The 16,332-nt window shown below is 40.5% G+C and overlaps 1 protein-coding gene across 2 annotated transcripts in view; it reads left to right on the forward strand.

The window, feature by feature from the left end:
- The first annotated feature begins 228 nt into the window (after positions 1-228).
- Positions 229-16,332, forward strand: part of ATP6V1C1 (ATPase H+ transporting V1 subunit C1) — a 108,658-nt gene continuing 92,554 nt past the window's right edge. For both annotated transcript variants that reach the window (XM_058444600.1, XM_032760172.2), the window contains exon 1: positions 229-378. The gene's annotated coding sequence lies outside the window, so the exon portion shown is untranslated. The remainder of the gene's footprint in view (positions 379-16,332) is intronic.

The raw sequence follows: 16,332 nt of genomic DNA on the forward strand, positions 1-16,332 counted from the left end.
TTACAAGTGGTGGACAAACCCGACCTGCAACACTGGAAGAAGCGGAAGACCCCACCCACTCTGGAACAACAGAGATCAGCCCCGACTCTGGGGTCCCCTTGGCTCCCCGTAGCCTCCTAGTCCCGCCCCTCTCCCAAGGCCCGGCAGTGGCAGCGGCTGCGGCTGCGCAGTGGGGCGGGCGTAGGCGGAGCGGCGCGCGCCGCGGTCAGCTGACTGCTGGGCTGGCACGTGACTTGTTCTGTGGTCGCTCGGGTAGAGGAAGTCGTGAGGTCGGAGCTTAGGTCGGGAAGGGATGGAGCGCTGAGCCGATAGCGTCCGCTAGGCTGCCTGCCTCCGTACCTGCTACTGCTGCCACTTCCTCGTTTGACACCTTCCTGGGTCAGTGAGCGATGGCTCTCCCCGGATGGGGAGTCCTGGTCAGGCCGAAGCTTGCGCTGCGGTCGCCGCCTGGGAGGGACGGGGGCGGGTGCGGGGGCAGAGGCCGTGGCGTTGGAGCTGGAGCTGGCTGGGTGGCTGTGTCTGCTTTCTCGGCGCCAATTCACCGTCTTGGGCCTAGGTTCCGTCTCCAAGGAAGAGAAGGAGGGAAAAAGAGAAAGAGCTCTCGTTAGTAGTTAATGACAGGCAGAAAGGAGACATACAGCGGTCTGGGACCTTCTTGGGTAGGAATGCACGCCGCCTGATTGAGGGGGTTGAAGTGACAAGAGAGGTCCAGGTGAGGCTATGGAGTGGTGTGTGTGAGGTCACAGCTAGCACAAGTGCCTTCACTGGGTGTGTGTGGGGGGGGCGCGGGTGTCAGGGGGTCGGGGGTGGTGGGATGACAGTTTAAAGGCCTAGGAGCCTCTCATTGCAGGCAAGGAACCCTCACAGAGTACACAAGGTCCCTCTAGGAATGGGAAAGAACAGGAATCCAGAGAACTCAACTATTTTTTAGTAGAATGGGGGAGGGTAGGCAAAAAAACAAAACAAACCCCTAGAAAAGAACTTGGTGAGAGTCACATAAGGCATATGGAATCACTTGAGAAACAGGAGTAAGGGGGAAGGTAGTATTCTTTTCAGAGGAAAATTCTGGTATGTTAGGGAAAAAATCACATGCTTCAATGAGAGCCCAGTACCAAGCACCGCTCTGGGAATGGAACGGTGGGGTGTGAACAGTCTATCCTTAGGAGTTCGCACTAATGTTGGAGAGAAAAGTCACACACAGGACACGTTAAAATACGATGCAGTTTATATATAATTACCAAAAAGAGAATGCGAAGTGCTTTGAAAGTGTGGAGCAACGACACATGTGTAAACTGGCACTATGGGAAAATATTCTGGAGGAAAGAAAACGAGTCTTGGCAAGCCCTTAGGATTTGAACAGGTTGAGAGAAATGGGGATAATTTTACAGGCAGAGAAAGCCACAGGATTTGAAAGCCTGAAGATGGGGGTAGGGAATGCTTCTGGGGAAGTAAGAAGTCAAGCTTTTATAGTGGATTTGCACTGTGGAGAAGTGGGAAAGAAAGTTGGGAGTCAGGTAACGAGGACTTTTGAACGGTAGTCGTTTACTTATTCATGCAAATAATGTGTACTGAATACATGCTATATGCAGGTACAGTGCTGATGGTAGGGTTTAGAAAATTGTCTTTATAGAGCTTACAGGCAAGCAGAGGGGATGGATTTTAAAAATCAAACAAGCGTGAAATGTGCTTTGAAGGAATAGCAGTGGTATGAAAGAGTGTACTAGGGGCATGTGTATTTGAAAGATTTTAAAAAGGCATTGCTAAGAATATGACTTTTTAAAAATTAAAAAAATTTTATTTATTTTCTTCATACCCTCTCCCTCTGAGAGGATATGACTTTTGACCTGAGATCTGAAAAGAGACTGAAAAGGGAATGTGAAGGTGTGAGTGAAAAGAACATTCGAGGCCTGACAGGGTGGCTCATGACTATAATCTCAACGTTTTGGGAGGGTGAGGTGGGAGGATTGCCTGAGGCCAGGAGTTCAGGACCAGCCTGGGCAACATAGTGGACCACCGTCTCTACAAAAAATAAAAAAATAACTAGCTGGGAGTGGTGGTGTGTGCCTGTAGTCCTAGCTGCTCGGGAGGCTGAGGCGAGAGGATCATTTGAGCCCAGTATTTCGAGGCTGCAGTGAGCTGTGATCATGCCACTGCACTCCCTCCTGGGAAACAGAGCTAGACCCTGTCTCTGAAAAACGAAAAAAGAACATTTCAGGCTGAAGCAACAGCATATGTCAAGGCCCTGAAATGTGAACAGGAAAAAAGCTTTTCAGCGTTTTTGAGAGGCTAGCGTGGCTGAAACGGGGAGGGAGAGAGGCAGGTGGAGAAAGCTGGGATCAGGCCAAGCAGAGCTTTCATTCTAAAAACAGAAGGAAGCCAATGAAGATTACAGGCAGTGGATTGAGACAGGTTGTGGCTTTTTTTTGGTGGGGGGAATTATGTGGAGGGTGGCAAAAGTGAATGAGGGGAGACCCGCTCAGGGGAACATTGTTGTAATCCACTGAAGGATTTGAAGACAGGATACCTTCTCTCTCCACTGAGGACTTCAGAATGTTTAACTGTACTCACCTTTAGAGGGTTCAGGACTTGGGGAAGGGAAAGAATGATTCAATTCTATTTGTACCCTTCACAGGGTAGTCGTAACTACCCTCGAGGCAGTCCTGAAGTACATTATCTATAATCTTGGGTAGAGCTGTTCAATTTACAGTTCATCTGGAGGAAATAATGAACAATAAGGTGAACTGAAAGTGCTCAGATTGTCAATCACAGTTCTTTGGCAACAAGTGAGTCTCAAATTATGCTGAAGACTGAGCCTCAGGGTTCTGTCTTGGAAGTCCTGGATCTTTTTTCTCTTTTGGTATACCTTGTAGGGACTAGATAAAATCTAAAGAAACAGTACTCAGGATCTAACTAAATGCTGAGAGCTAGATAGTGTAATTCAGCTTTTAAAACTTGGCACAAAATACTAATTTTTATTTTTTTGGTATATTAGGAGCCTCGTGTACATTAGTTTTTGCAACCTAAAAAGAAACTTCAGGGCTTCAAAAATCTGATTTTGTGATTATTTCCACAACTCATGAGATAATACCATTAGCCAACTGGAATGCCAAAGTAAACTTTTGCCAAAGGTCTCCATGTAGTTTACCCGTCCCTAAGCAGTAAGTCTTCTTTTGAACTTGATTCTGCTTAGGAGTACTACAGTTTTGACTGAGTACCTCCTACTTAAAATTTTGCTCTTGTACATATTTAAATCTATCTACAGGTTACATCTTTTTCACTCTTTGGGTGTGGAATTATATATCATTTATAAATTAATTCATGTTAGGTTTCCATTTTTCATCAATTGTTAAAGACAGACATAGTATAAACATTAGCATAGTGCCCTTGGGATGCTTAGGCAGTGAACCAAGGCAGTCTAAAATTTCCTGTTGACGTGAGTGATTCTTGGAACTAGAAATTTCAAACTATATTCTTGATGCTGAAACAAATTTTTTTTCCAGCAGTACATCTACTTCTAACATTATACCATGTGCAAATTTACTATGCGTTTATTGAGTTAAAAAAATAAGCCAGGTAGGCAGTGGAGGGGAGGTGCTTTGTTTACTATGCATTTATTGAGTTAAAAAAATGAGCCAGGTAGGCAGTGGAGGAGAAGTGCTTTGGTTACATCGGGGGATAAAAGAGTATTAACTGTATATCTAAAATGTGGGGTGTGTGTGTGTGTGTGTGTCTGTGTGAGTATGTTTGTGTATTTGTAAATAAAATGCTAGGTAAGTGATGTTTTATAGAAAGGGATCAATGTATCTTCTAAGGTATTTTAAACAGACTATCAATGAATAGGAAGTTGTAAATTAAGGCGTGTTAACAGGTGGTTTAACTTTACCATGAAAGGTTTTCCTTTTGAATCAGCCTATAGTTTAGTGTTTCTATGTGGGTGCTATTGGCAGTTTGGAGGTCTGTTTCGCCCCTACCCACTAAATGCTGATTAGCGATCTCCACATTGAGACAACCCAAAATGCTCCCATACATTTCCAGACTCTTGGAGGAGAGAGGCACTATTTGGTGCAAAACATGTATGTGGTGTCATTGTTTATTTGTTGGACAAATGTTAAGATGTTGAGGATACAGAGGTTAAAAGTAATATTTTAATAAACTGCATATAATGGAATTCAAGTAATTTAAAATCCAGTTTTTGATGTTTTAATGTAACTCCTTTAGTATAAAATTCCTGAAACTATATCCTAGTATTTCTTTGAGGCACTCGTCTTTTGTAAAACTGCGTGAATAACTCAAATAGAGTCCCCTCAATCCCAATAAAATGTAGTCACTAAATGTCTTTGGGCAACTAATTTCACCAGCTGTTCCCTCATTTGCAAGTGGGGGTGGTGATAACATATCTTTTGAAGGAATTAAGTACAAAATTGCTTTAGTAGATGCAAGTGCTTATCACTGGGCACAACATGTGGTACATATTCAGTGATTGTTGTTACCAGTAAACAGAATCTCAAGCTTACTTAGGGTCATGAATTGGAGAAAACTAATCTTAAAGTCTTTAAGTTGGTGAATTTCAGGCCAAAATACATTGTATTGGAGATATCAGAACCTTCTAGCAGAATGTGGTACCGTGGTCCAGTCACTATTATAAATTGCCAGCCCTGAAGAAAAGGGAAGTCATGTTTTGGGAGCCATGAGTGTAGATTCAGGGAATCCCCTGGCATGGAAGGAATTATTTGCCCACTGGGTCACTGCTGAGTTGCCTGTGCAGAGGAGGAGTCTCTAGAAGCTGAGAAGGTTTTGGTGATTACTTGCAGTAATGGGTGTATGACAGGGCCCTCCTGGGCATGTCTGCCAATTCAGCAGCTTTACCAGCTGTTACCAGAAGTTACTAGAAACTTTACCAGAAGTTACTAGAAATTTTCCAACATTGTATTAACATCCCCAGCCCCCACTCCACAATGTCACAGTGTGTTTCCGGTTTTTATGATAGGCATCTGCGTGAAAGTAAGGCTTTGCTTTTACAGATTGCTTTCTAGGCAAATGTGGAATAAAAAAATTGTAGTTGATAAAATGTGTCTAATAAAGATTAAATTGCCTTTCATATTTAAGTATATTTATGGCAAGAAATTATGGTAGTCTTAATAGGATTTTAGAGCATTTATAGGCATTGTTTCCGTTGAAAACAAAACATGGAATATTTAAGATTTATTTAAGAAAGGCGAGGCCAGGCGTGGTGGCTCATGCCTGTAATCCCAGTACTTTGGGAGGCGGAGGCAAAGGGCGGGCGGATCACTTGAGGTCAGGAGTTCAAGACTAGCCTGGCCAACATGGTGAAACCCCGTCTCTACTGAAAATACAAAAAATAGCTGGGCGTGGTGGCTCGTGCCTGTAATCTCAGCTACTCAGGAGGCTGAGGCAGAAGAATTGCTTAAACCCAAGAGGCAGAAGTTGCAGTGAGCCGAGATCACTCCAGCCTGGGCAACAGAGTGAGACTCCATCTCAAAAAAAAATAAAAAGGCATATTTTCTGACAATTTAAAAATCTCATTTCGTATGAATCATGGACGTATTCCTTGAAAGGTAAAATCCCCCTTTTAGTTACTGAAAATGTTTAAACAAGTTGTATTATGAGCAAGCCCCTCCCACAATCCCAATTAAGATGCTTCTGTTTTGAAGGATAGAATTTTTACATTCAAAGAGGAAGCAGTTATTTTTACTTTTTATATGTATGGTGTTAGTGATTTCTAGGGTAGGATGTGGCAGCTTTTCAACTGAGTGGATTGTGGTAAATGTTTCGCACAGATCAATTCTGTTAAAAGTTGATGTGCACACTTGGAAGGCTATGTGATATTTCACTGATAGCTGAGGTACGCCTTCTTGTGCTTCTTAAAATAAGCTGCTTTAGTAAATGGTATTTTCAAGTACTGAAAAGGAAGTTGTTTTGCATGGAGACCACCTTCTAGGCTTAATTTATTGTGAAATTTAATTTACTGTGAAAGGTGATTGCATTTCAGAGACCACGGTTTGGTTTTCTTGAAAGCATTAAAATCAGTTAAGTGTCGGAGCACTTAGTGGAGTGCGGTACTGTTTTCTGTGGTTGCCCCTCTCTTGGGTCAATCCCATACCTTCCATTCACAGAAGCAGTGCCAGCAGATGTCTTGTTCAGGCTTATAACCTTCTATGTTGTAATAGTTATTGTTTTATTGTGTTTATATGCAAATCAATTGTGGTAGGAAAATAATCCATAGCCTTCAAACTCTCAGAAGTGGGAGATAAAGTAAATAAAATTAACAGTCCCAGAGCTTTGGATCCAGGTTTTTTTTTTTTCCCTTTCCTCACACTTTTTTCCCTTCCATGTTGAAAAATAATTGTTACTTTTTTTTTTTAAGCAGCACACATTGCAGTCAGACAAAATAGAAGTGCCTACAGAATTGACTAGTATTTCCCTTGTGCCTCCCTGTATTCTTCAGTGTTTTTTTCTGTCTTAACATCTACATGAAGTCTTCCACCCTCCCTGCACACACATAGACCTGCCTACTTATAAGACCTGCCACCCTCTCCCACCCCCAATTGTAAGCTCCATGAGGACAGGGTCTACATTTTGTTTTGTTTCTCAGAGTCTACTACAGTTTTGGGAACTTAAGCACCCAAAATTTTGTGAGATGAATAAGAGCTTAAATTGAGAACAGTTAAAGTCAGATGAGATGTGTGACAAAACATGAAGTAGATGTCTGCCTAATGCTGTTAATGACATGAGTGTAAGTAGACATGTGGGAGAAGTGGTGGGATTATAGTAACAGGTTTGGTGCATGGATGGACTTAGTTGGGAAAATCATTTTGTTAAGGGAGGCTTGGGTTGGCTCAAACTGGAAGAGAGAAATTTGTTTTGTGTGAAACGATCAAAGGCAGGATAGGAAAGAGAAGGAGGCCTGAGGTCAAGATGGATAAAGAGAGCTCAGGAAGAATGCGAGGATAAGGCAGAAAAACTCAGACAGGGACGCTAGTAGTGATGACAGTGAAGATTGGCAGATTTGAGTTTTGTTTCTAAGAAAGAAGCAGGACTAGGGGTGTATGTTTTGGTGAGTTGCTCAGCCTTCTGTCCATAGCCTTCAAGAGTATTGCCATTTCTTGTAACATTAAATATACTGTATAATCATAGAAATGCCTGTCTTGTTACAGTGGTTCTGAAATTTGGGTGAATTACCTGAGGGACTTAAAATAGGAAAAAAGAATCCTGGGCCTCACCTAGTATAGGTTCAGGTAATGAGTATAGGAGCAGAAGAGGATCTTGGATATTGTAATCCAATCCTCTCATTTTACAAGTGAAGACATTTATGCAGACAATTATATGCAGAACTGGGATTAGATTCCAAGTCTTCATATCCTCAGTGCAGTGCTCTGGCGATTACATTGTGCTTCCTGAAATTGACATTTGAGTTTTCTTGGACTGTGATTCCCAATGAGGTAAAAGGGCCGTTTACCAACTTTGATCACATCTTCAGACGTAGCTACAATTAACCAGCTTTGCCCTTCTCTTTTGTATGAACTCCAGGGCTCTTTGTTATGATGTCATTTAATGGTCTCTAAACTGTTCAGTGTTTTCAAATATGAGGATATTGCCCTAATAAGGATGTGGTGGGGCGTTTTTTTGTTTGTGTTTACATGTAATCATTTATTATTAAAAAATTAGGAAACATATACAGAAAGGATGAAAACAAACATTCATAATCACTCCCAAGAGGTAATTGTTAACAGTTTTTATTTTATAATTTAATGTTTATACCTATGCATATCCTTATTTTCTTTCTTAAGATTGGCATAGCTAGGCCAAAGGATATGCACATTTTGTGGGTTTTGATAAATATTGCCAAATTGTGTTCCAGAAATTGTCCATCTTTTGTCCGTCCTTCCTTCCTTCCTTCCTTCCTTCCTCTCTCTCTCTCTTTTTTTTTTTTTTCCAAGAGTCTCTCTCACCCAGGCTGGAGCAAGAGGTGTGATCTTGGCTCACTGCAACCTCCGCCTCCTGGGTTCAAGCGATTCTCTTGCCTCAGCCTCCCAAGTAGCTGAGATTACAGATGCGTGCCACCACATCTGGCTAATTTTTGTATTTAGTAGAGATGGGGTTTCACCCTGTTGCCCAGGCTGGTCTTGAATTCCTGACCTCAGGAGATCCACCCGCCTCAGCCTGCCAAAGTGTTGGGATTACGGGCATGAGCCACTGTGCCCAGCCCATCTGTTGTTTCTCATCTGCAGAATTTTCTTGGGCTCCCATATGATGTGTAATTATTTTAGATTATTTTAGAAATAGATGATGCAGTGTATCTAAGATATATTTTAGATATTTTATTAATGATGACAAATTGTTATAGCTGTATTCATGCTTTATTTTATTTAAACAAATTTTTTTTGAGATGGAGTCTTGCTTTGTCACCCAGGCTGGAGTGCAGTGGCACAATCTCGACTCACTGCAACCTCCTCCTCCCGGGTTCAAGTGATTCTCCCACCTCAGCTTCATGAGTAGCTGGGACTATAGGCGTGCGCCACCATGCCCAGCTAATTTTTGTATTTTTAGTAGAGACAGGGTTTTACTATGTTGGCCGTGGCTGGTCTCGAACTCCTGAGCTCAAGTGATCCGCCTGTCTTGGCCTCCCAAAGTGCTGGGATTAAAGGTGTGAGCCACTGCACCTAGCCTATTAATGCTTTTAAATAAATTCATGTTTTACCCATCAAGATAGCATGCCATACATTTGCAAATAAATGGCACATAAGTGAATGTTGGAGACATTTATTCAAGCTGCAGCTGTTTTTTTTTTTAAACAAAAATGAACATTTTCCTTGTTAGTACAAAAGCAATACATGTTGTGTTGTTGTGTTCCATTTTTCACAAACACAGTAGTACTCCAGTCTTTTAGCCTAGATTTGGTAAATTTTTGGCATTTATTGTTGTCAGTCCTGTTTTCTGTTAAATGTTAAATCATGGGGCTGAGAGAGGCTGTGAGGTTGTGGCTGAATTCCTGCATAGAAACAAACTGAACAATTAGAAAAACCGAACACTCGTGAATAATACATACAACAAAACTAGATGAGACTTCAGTTTTTGTCTGCGATGGAGTAACTGGTACCATATTTGCATTTCCACCATAAACAATTACAAATCTGGACAAGATATATTAAAAAACTGCTTCCAGACATTGGACAACAGGCAGTATGGGAGCAGAGTGAAAGGAAATGAGCTGTGTAATTCTTCCTGCTTTTTCCTGTAGACTCTCTCTGCACCGTGTTTTAGGAAGGGAACACCTGTGTAGAGCATCTTGGTCTTGCTGAGTCAAGGAGACTGGACTTGGGGAAGGTTTATCTGGCTGGAATTTGCAGGTGGGATTGACAGAGAGAGGGAGCTAGGCAGAGAAATAAACACCAGAAACTTATAGAGGGGTCTCTGCAGGAGCTCTAACAAAGAATGACCAGAGAGCTTTAAGCTGAAGAATTGCCAGAGCTTATGGTGCTGGGAGGCATTTGAATTCTGACCAGATATGGGAGAGAGACCTTATTGAATACCTGGGATGTTCAATAGAATCCCCAAAAGGTTAGACCTTGGTATCAGAGACTAAGTTAGCCCTAGAGTAAGGCCTTAGATCTATCCTAACAATGTTTGAAAACAAGCCTTGGGTGGATCAAGCTGATTCTCCCCTAACTTACCTGCCCACCAGAACAAAGTACAACACTCTTAAAAGGAAGACAGCAAAGTCCAGTGATAAACAGTACAAAATTTTTACAAATATGCTCAGTGTTTTAACAGAAAACATGAACATAATGAGGAAAGAAATGGAAGATATTTTAAAAATGGAACTTAAAGCAAAAAAATACATAAGAAGTGAAATATTCACTGGTGAGAAGAGTAACAGATTAGATACTCCAAAGAAAAGGTCAGCAAACTAGAAGATACAGCAAGAGACTGTGTTAGTCTTATTTGTTGCCATAAAGGAGTCTGTGAGACTGGATAATTTATAAAGAAAAGAGGTTTTTTTTTGGCTCACAGTTCTGTAGGCTGTGCAAGCATGGCATCCAGATCTCAGCTTCTCATGAGGCTTCAGGAAGCTCTTGAGTCATGGCAGAGGGGAAGGGGAGCAGGAGTGTCACATGGTGAGAGAAGGAGCAAGAGTTAGGGGGAAGGTAACAGTCAGATCTCATGATAACTTCTTACTATGGGGAGGGCATTCTCTTTTTAACAATCAGATTTCAAGGTAACATTACTACAGGGAGGGCACCAAGCCATTTATGAGGGATCTGCCTCATGACCCAGACACCTCCCACCAGGCCCCAGCTCCAGCATTGGGGTTTATTCAACATGAGATCTGGGGAGGATAGACATCCAAACTATATCACTATCCAAGGTAAACCACAGTAAGAAAAACAACTGAGAAAAATGAATGAAAGCTCAGTGACCTGTGGAGCAGTATCAAGTGGTTTAACATACATGTGATCTTGTTTCAAAAGAAGGAAGTGAAGGCAAAAAAAACTGAGGAAAAATAATGACTGAAAACATTTCAAATTTGATGAAAACTGTGAATGGATCCAAGAAACTCAACAAACTCCAAGCAGAGTAAATACTTGCGACCTTGGGATAGGCAGATTTTTCACATGCTACAGAAAGCATATATTGTAAAAAAAAAAAAAAAAAAAAACTGATAAATCGGACATTGGCAGAATTGCAAACTTCTATTCAAAAGCATCATTAAGTCAAGCCACAGACTGAGAGAAAATATGTAAATATATATATTTCACAAGGAAATTGTGTCAAGATCATATAAAAATTTTGTGCAACTCAATAAGTGAATCCAGTTTTTTAAAAACTGGGCAAAAGACTTGAATAGAAAATATACAAATGGAAAATAACATGAAGAGCTCCTGAACTTCATTAGTCCACATAGAAATGCATCATGGAAATGCAACATAACCCTGCAACCCACTGGAATGGCTAAAAATGAAAAGACCAAGAACACTAAGTGTTGGTGGAGCATCTGGAGCCTGAATACCTTGCTAATGGGAGTATAAAATGTTATATATCTGCTTTGGAAAACAGTTTAGCAGTCTCCCCTCCCCTCCCCTTCCTTTTTTTCTTTTTCTTTTTCTTTTCTTTCTTTCTTTCCTCACTCTGCTGCCCAGGCTGGAGTGCAGTGGCATGGCTCATTGCAACCTCCACCTTTTGGATTCAAGCAATTCTTGTGCCTCAGCCTCATATGTAGCTGAGATTACAGGCCTGCACCACCACACCTGGCTAATTTTTGTAATTTTAGTAGAGATGGGGTTTCAGCGTGTTGGCTAGACTGGTTTCAAACTCCTGGCCTCAAGTGATCCACCTGCCTCAGCCTCCCAAAGTGTTGGGATTACAGGTGTGAGCCAACACACCTGGCCAATTTCTTATAAAGTTAAATATACATTGATCATTCAACTTAGAAATTCTACTTTTAGAATTTTTTATCCCAGAGAAAAATACATCTTCACAAAAGGCTTTGTAGAGGAACGTTCATAGAATCTGTATTCTTAGTGGTCCCAAACCAGTAGTAACAATCCAAATGTTCATCAACTAGTGAATGTATGAACAGACGATAGTAGATGTATGTGGTAGAATACTAAGTAATAAAACAGATTGAACTACTAATACATACAACATGGACAGATATCAAAGACTTGCTGAGCAAAAGCCAGGTACAAAAGAGTATCTAATGCCTGCTTCCATTTACAAGGAAATTCTAGATCAGGCAAAACTAATCTATAGTGACAGAAAGCAGACCAACATTTGCCCAGGGCTGGCAGTGAGGTAGGGATTGACTGGACTGAGTGTGAGGGAAGGTTTGGGGATGATAGAAGTGTCCTTAATCTTGGTTTTGACAGTGCTCACACAGGCATATACATTTGTCAAAAACTCATCAAACTCTTATAATGGGTGCATTTAATTCTATATAAATTATATTTTAATAAAGTTGATTTTATAGAAAAAACAGGGGAAGTGAGGGAAGCTAATCAACTATAATCCAGGTGCTTGATGTTATCTCATTTAATCCTCACAGTAGTTTTTGTTGAAGAATATTCAGCAAATATCTTCTGAGATTCTACCATGCTGGTCTCTGTGCCAGGTACTGAGGATAAAGTGGTGAGCAAAAACTATCATGATTTCCACTTACCCTCCTGGGCAGTTTATTTGAAAGACAGATACTAGTAAAAAGTGCTCCCTCACCCCCAGAGAAATACTGCAAAGAAGGTGCTATGAGAGCATATAATACATTCATCCTTAGCATATAATATATGCTGTCATATGATATATGACGAGACACATACTATATAATATACCTTGTATAATATATAAGATGCTTTATGTGCCCCAGTTTCTTTGTAACTACTACCCCTCTAATGGGGTTTCTCTAACTACTAAGTGAGTTAATACACGTGAAGTGTTTTGACTGGTGCTAGTAGATAGGAAGTGCCCAGTAAGTGTTGGCTGCTATGAACATTTGACAGTTCTAATTGTCTAATACTGCAGGAGTATACCTATACTAACTCAGGGAACACTGGAGTAGGACTACATATTGGGGAAGAGATGATAAGTTTGACTAGAAGCGTTGGGTTTTAGCTGCTTTTGAGACATTCAGGTGGAAAATGTCTTGTAGTCAGATATGGATACTGGTTGAGTACAACTCTAGATGCTGCAGAGGGCCCTGGGCTGGAGACATACATTTCAGAAAGTGTCCAGCATCTAAACTAGAATTGCCTGAAGTGTAGAGATCATCATCAAGAAAGGTGCTATACACACACATTCACACACACACACACACACACACAACACACACACACACACACAACACACACACACACACACACAGAAAGAAAGGAAGGACATAGACCTGGATCAGAGCCTTGAGAAACTACCATTTAATCAGGGTGCCTTTTTGATCATCATCTCCTCTGTTTAGCATATGATTTGCTACATTTAGGCCTGACTTCCTTCGTATTCAAGATGAAATAAAGGGAAATAATTATGAGTAAAAACAAGCAGTGAAGAAGGTGGTGTCAGGTTCTTGGCGAGTTGATAACAAATGGCCAACAATTTTGACAATTTGTTTCCTTGTTTCCTTGCAGCTGAGAGAAAAAGGGAAATATGTTTAGCAACATGGATTCCATTTTCTGATGAGTAAAGACATACATATTCATCTGCAAAGATAAATTTTGTTTGAAACTAAACTTAAATTGTTCTTAAATTTCAAGGATAATTTTTTTTTTCTTTTTTTTTTTTGAGATGAAGTCTTGGTCTGTCACCCAGGCTGGGATGCAGTGGCTCCATCTTGGCTCACTGCAACCTCTGCCTCCAGCGTTCAAGTGATTCTCTTGCCTCAGCCTCCCGAGTAGCTGGGATTACAGGCGCATGCCACCGTGCCCGGCTAATTTTTTGGATTTTTAGTAAAGACATGGTTTTGTCATGTTGGGCAGGCAGGTCTTGAACTCTTGATCTCAGGTGATCTGCCTGCCTCATCCTCCCAACATGCTGGGATTACAGGCGTGAGCCACTGTGCCTGGCCTCAAGGAGAAATTTTTTTTACCTGAATTGTGTAAGTGACAAGTTGAGAGTGGACATTGTTTAAAAATGGAAAAAACAGATTTTGCAAAATACTGATGATGTTACTGTCATAGGAAATTGTTACATTCCTCCTTAGGTACTTAAGTAGCTTGTCTTTCCTGTTAGGCTCTTTACATAGAGTTAGTTTTCTTTGATGAGGGGTAGAAGAACTGAGGCCATGGCTTTCCCTGAAGTACAGATAGGTTCTTTATCAAACCCTCTTTTTTATATTTTTGACTTTATTCACCCTTGACATAAAAGACAAAGGCTTACTTAGGAACCTGCAACTCTACCAATTTTTAATTTTTACTGTAAAGTGTTTTCTGGAAGACTAAAAAACACTTTTTAAAAACATGATTTTTTTTTGCCTTTGTTTTGTCTCTAAATCAGACTTTTTGATTGGTTCCATCATTGTTATATTTGAATTTGAATTTTATTTATTAATTCAACAGGCATTTATTAAGTCCCTGCTATTGCCAGGAATTTAGTGTATTCCGGCTCTCAGGGTTTCACAGAGAAGAAGATATGATTCTAGCTCTTCAGGATTTCTCAGTAAGATGGAGAGGAAAATATGTTATAAAAATGAGGGAGAATATGATGAGTGCGTAGTAGGGGCATTTATAAAGTATAAGTAAGCAAAGGATATTTCTCATCTGGGATATGGGGGAGAGTCTTGGGAGGTAGGATGGGGTGGGGCAGCAGCTAATACAGTCACCCCTAGGAAGGGCGGCCGCATGGAAAGGGGAAGGTCTAGGTACATTATTTTATTCATACTTTCCAACAGCTGGGTGAAGAGATGTGTCGTATTCCCACTTTACAGATGAGGAAACTAGTAAGGGGGTAGAGTCAGAGTTTTAACTGTTGCAGGACTCCAAAGTTTGTGTTCCTTCCGTCATGATCTGGCAGGTCCATCGAATCTCTAGTATCTGATCTCTAGTCTCAAAATGTACTTTGAGTCTCAAGTTTTGTGTGTGTGTCCTTTCGTTTGGAGGAATCGTTGTTCCTTCTAGAAGGTAGGATGGTTTTGGATGCTGGGTGGTGCTGCTTTAGAAATTGTGATGATCCTGGATGAAGGGAACAAGGAAAGGAAGCTTGGATCCTTTTATCAGAATTCACTGGACGAACAGGGTGCTCTGAGCCTGGAACCAAACGTAGGGTGAAGGTGTTGAAGCTTACATGTGGATTTCTCTTCAAATAGGAGAGCCCAGCTGTACCAGAGCACAGAATATTCTTTTCTCTTATTGTGACACAATAGAGAAAACATGGCCTTTAGAGTCAAACACAACTAAATTTGAACCCCATCTGCCAGTCGTGCAACCTTGGGTAAACTACTAACCTCTCTGTGTATTACTGCCTATCTCATGGGTTGTAGTGAGAATGGAATAAAATGATGTATGAGAAGTGAAAAGCACAACATCAGACTTAGAAGGCACCTTTTCCTTCCTTTCCTCCTCATCTTCCAACACCTAGGCTCTAGGGAGGTCTCAGTTAAAAGCTAGAATTATGAGCACAGTGGCTCACACTTGTAATCTCAACACTTTGGGAGGCTAAGGCAGGAGGATTGCCTGAGGCTGGGAGTTTGAGACCAACCTGAACAACATATCAAGACTCCATCTCTACAAAAAATAAATTTTTTAAAGCTAAATTAGAGAACTTCTATAATATTTTTAGACTATAGTTTTGATCAGAATTTATGATGACATTATTTCCTTTGATCCTAATAAAAGCTCAGTGAAGTAGATAGGGCAGGTATTATTTATAGATGAGAAATGGGGTCCTCTTTCCTATTCCTTGAAATCCTTTGGAAGCCTGTTAGAAGAAAAGATTTTCTGGAACTCTAAGTAGTATGATAGTGACATCTACTGTAATATCTCATGTTATTACAATCTTTGAGGAAGCTGCAGTTTAGATAATTTAGCACTATCATCAGGAAGAATTTAACAGTTGATTTTATTACCTGCCATTTTTGGGGGAGAGGAGGTATAAAAATGTATCATTTGATATACTAACAGAAAACCACTTGCATAAAATTATTATAATAAAATCTCAATTTTCCAGAAACCACAATCACTTAGAAGATCTGGATTACTAAAAGAGATTTAAAGATGCTACTAGATTTTCTAATAACTGAAAATGTTAAAGTTCAAGATAGTTTGTGCTAAAAAAGCTAGATTTGCTAAGTGCAAGAGTATTAACTGGAAGAAACCAACGATAGGTGGTGATGTGATCCAGGTGTTGCAAAGAACAGAGACAGGATGACAAGAAGGCAGGAGATAGGTCCACAAGATTTCAGCAGGGATTTATTTTTAAAAGCAACTTCTTGAGGTAAGTTCTGGAGTTAGTACAGGTGTAGCCCGAGCTCCTGCGCTTGCAACATTATGCAGTTAGCTTGTTGAACATATTGACCCCCCAAATACTTTTTTAAATTTATTTTTTAAAAAGAAAAATAATTAAAAAAAAAATAGAGACAGGGTCTCGCTATGTTGACCAGGCTGATCTTGAACTCCAGAGCTGAAGTGATCCTCCTGCCTCAGGATCCAAAAATACTTTTAAATAAATCCCAAACTCTAAAAGCATTGTCTGCAATGTATTATACTTGGTCATAAGAAGATACAAACAGACTAGTAAGCATTTCTACTAGGTGTAAAACAAAAAGGTTGTACTTTGAGGATTAATTTGGTATCTAGATTGTTCTCTGAATATCCATTTTAAAGTTCACTAAAATTT

The sequence above is a fragment of the Hylobates moloch genome, unplaced genomic scaffold (assembly GCF_009828535.3).
Source record: "Hylobates moloch isolate HMO894 unplaced genomic scaffold, HMol_V3 SCAFFOLD_9, whole genome shotgun sequence".
Classification (NCBI taxonomy): Eukaryota; Metazoa; Chordata; class Mammalia; order Primates; family Hylobatidae; genus Hylobates; species Hylobates moloch.